We start from the raw sequence: 3,773 nt of genomic DNA, 5'->3' as shown, positions 1-3,773 counted from the left end.
TGTTACTTGGAAAAAAAAAGAAAAAAGAAAAGGATAAATTAAGACTGATTCCTTGTTTTTGTTTTGCACAAACAGGTGGATGATAGTGACATTTACTGAGACTGGAATGACTGATAAAGGAATGGGACTTTGTTTCTGGGTTGATGTGGCAAATTGCAAAAATGACTATAGCAACATTTCTGATACTTCCAGACCCTAACAACTCCCCAGATGCAGGTAGGGACACTTTTGAACCCAACTGAATCATTATGACAGCACTGACAATTCAAATGCAATGGGAAAGTGCTGCATGACTTTTGAGGTTAGGTCATAAAAGGCAATCTCCCTCCCAGGGGCTTACCCTTGGAAGCCAGCCATCAGGTTCTAGGGAAAGGAAGGACTGTGCAGGTACTCAAACCAATAGCCTCAGTTAAGGTCTCAGCTGAAAGCCAGCATCAACCATCTGACATGAGAGGTGAGGGGCCTTCAGATGATTCCAGATCCAAGCATTTTGGAGTGGTTCCAAGCTGACGCTCCAAGTGTAGCAGAAATAAATTATCATTACTGAGCCCAAAAGGCAGACATGTGAGCGAAGTAAAGGTCATCATGCTTTAAGTCACCAAGTTTATTTGTTATGCAAATAAATATGGAGTTATTTGTTAAGCAGCCATAGTACCTGGAACAGTTGCTCGGTGAGTGTGTTGGTTATTCACAAGTGCACATGTGCGTGCTTTTAGAGGGAAAGCAGTTTATGCATCTGGTCAAGAGTGCAATTTTGATAATGAATATGAGATATATGCAAGTGGATATGTCAAATATTTGATCGGGTATGAGTTTGGAATGTAAAGGAAAACTGGCCCAGAGATATAAAATAAATTCAAAAGCATCAGCATAGATTATAAAATCACCTAGATATAGAGTGTTGAATGTTTATTTTTCAAAGTCCTAAAAAAATAATTGTGCTAAATTATGAAAATGAAAGCTATGATCTTCAAAGGATGAGGCCTCAGGTTTAGGTATTGGCATTCAATATATATTTCTGCAATGAGATAATCTACAATACTCGTAGTAACAGATCATTTATTTAGTTTACCACATGCCAAGCTATACATACATATGATCTAATTTCCTCATTAGATTAAACCCATGAAGTTTTTTCTTTTTTTCCTCCTGGTTTAAGAAATGGGGCAATTAAGTCTAAAGGAGGATTGTAATCAATTCATACTCATGTAAGCAGTGACTGGTAAAACTCTTATTTTACCAGTAATTCTGTATAACTCCAGCTAAATTATGCTGGTGTTTTCTTATAAAAATTTTCATATGCTCATATCTAAAATCATTTTCCTAATGCTTATATATGTACATATATTTCACATCATAATTTTCATGTATTGGATGTTAATATTACAAAAAGAAAAACAAAAAAAAAGGTACGTTTAGAATACTTTATATCTTACAGCTTGCTCAGAGACTGCTAAATTTTCATTGTCTTTTAATTTATCATCATTCTGAAACTTGAATCTTCTTCATAACTGATGGTTTCCTTTAATTTTGAAACAGTAAGTTTGGGGAGTTTTGGAAAGAATATATAGGCATTTTTCATACAATAAATAGTAAAAACATTATTTCTTCCTTGACATTATAATGCATTTCTCTTCAATTGCTTAAAAAGCAAATGTAATCTTATATCTTGTAAACCTGAGAGTTTAACAGGGATAGAAATGATAAAATAGAGAGAGAAATATAATGCTTTGAAATAGGACAAAAAATTTCTGGTCCAACACAAAAGTGATAAACTTAATGCTCAACTGCTACATTAGCTGCAGTAGTCTCTGTTGCATTAGTTTATATCGAGGATATTTTAAATCAAAACCTACAAAAGACTAAACATCTATATGTTTCACATCCATTTAAAGAATTCAATCTCTGATGACTTTAGAAGTATGGTAGCTTTGAAGATTCTGACAGTATATACTGCTACTTCCATTGTTGACCACTGGAGTTGCCAGGGACTCAAGAAAATAAATAAATAAATAAATAAATAAATAAATAAATAAATAAATAAATAAATAACTGCTTTCAAAAGGCAGAATTCCCTTTTATTTTATTTTATTTTTTCTTTCTAAACCTTAACTTTACATTTTGACCCATGGTGAGTTTTAAGAATTTATAGGCCCTATTCATGTTGTGTAAACATAACACATTAACATTCTGGTGACAATCAATTAATTTTCTTCTGCCTTTAATCCTGTTGGCATTTCACCCCTCCTTATAAGGGAATATCAAGGTTAAGCTATAAATTCAGATCCAGTGGGAAGGGTTCACACCTCCTGATTTTGACTTTAAAATTGAAGTTCAAGCCACTCAACAACTTTCATTGCTCTTCAACAGCTCTGAAGGGGGGTAAATTTTTACTTTTATATAAGTCAAAATCTCTATGGAAATATTTAGATTTCCAGTTATAATTTCATTGAGTTCTGTGTTTCCCTCTTCCAAATTTTGGCTTAATGGCGATAATGGAAATATGGGAAATATATTTAATTTAATTATATTTTCCAAGCAAATTATTTTTATAAATATTCTTTCTTTCTGTTTTTCTTTTGATGGTTATTTATGCTTACCACATATACAGTCTTCCCTTATTAGACTGAAAAGATAAATAAAAAACGTCTTGGATGTGATATTCTGGGAAAATGACATGATGTTCCTCCTTTTACTTTATTATGTTTTAATATTTGGAAAACAGCACTATGAATGCTTGATGGCTTGAAAAAGATAATAAAATAATGCAGAAAAATATTTTTTCTATACTGCTAGACTGTAGCAATACGAAGCAAATAAGTAAAGTCATGAGACACATAATGTTTCTGTCAACAATGGATAGACTATATGGCAGTGATCCAAAAAGATTATAGTGGAGCTGAAAAATTCCTATCCCCTAGAACGTAGCAGCCTTTGTGACATCATAATGCAACACATCACTCACGTGTTTGTGGTGATGCTGGTGTAAACAAAGTCACTACACTGTCATATAAAAGTATAGCACAAATATATATGTACAATACATAATACTTGATAATAATAATGAATGATAGTTACTGCTTTATGTACTATACTATAATTTTTATTGTTATTTTAGAATGTACTCTATTTATTAAAACAGTTTGCTATAAAGCAGTGTGTGGCGTTATTCTGGCAGCAGCCTCATACATCTTATGTTTACTATGTCTCTTGATTGCAACATTTTCTCTTGAGCTTTATTAATCTCATGTTGTTTTTTACAGTAACATGCTGTACAGGCTTGTAGTCTAGGAGCAATAGGCTGTAGCATGTAGCTAGGTGTGTAGTAGGCTGTACCATCAAGGTTTGTGTAAGTGCACTCTATGTTCCCACAATGACAAAATCACCTAACACTTCATTTTTCAGAACATATCCCCATCGTTAAGTGTGGCACATGACTGTATTGACAAACATTCAAAAACACGATTGATTCTCCACATGAGGTCAAATAATACTGATGATTTTTTTTTCCACTAAATTATCTCGTTCCTGGTTCATAGGCATAATAGCTTCTATGTTATAAAGAACTGGTATATATTTAAGTAACTTAATATATAACTAAAATTTAGTTATATAAATTTTATATATAACCAAATATATATATATATATAATACTAAATTCTATATATAACTAAATTCTATATATAACTAAAATTTAGTCAATCGAATCAAATGATTTCTTTAAAAATTTATCAAACATTATTATAAAATCTAAAGATCCGTTTAACATTTTA

The sequence above is a fragment of the Rhinolophus hipposideros genome (genome assembly GCF_964194185.1).
Source record: "Rhinolophus hipposideros genome assembly, chromosome: 1".
NCBI classification, from domain to species: Eukaryota; Metazoa; Chordata; class Mammalia; order Chiroptera; family Rhinolophidae; genus Rhinolophus; species Rhinolophus hipposideros.
This window is presented reverse-complemented; position numbering follows the sequence as displayed.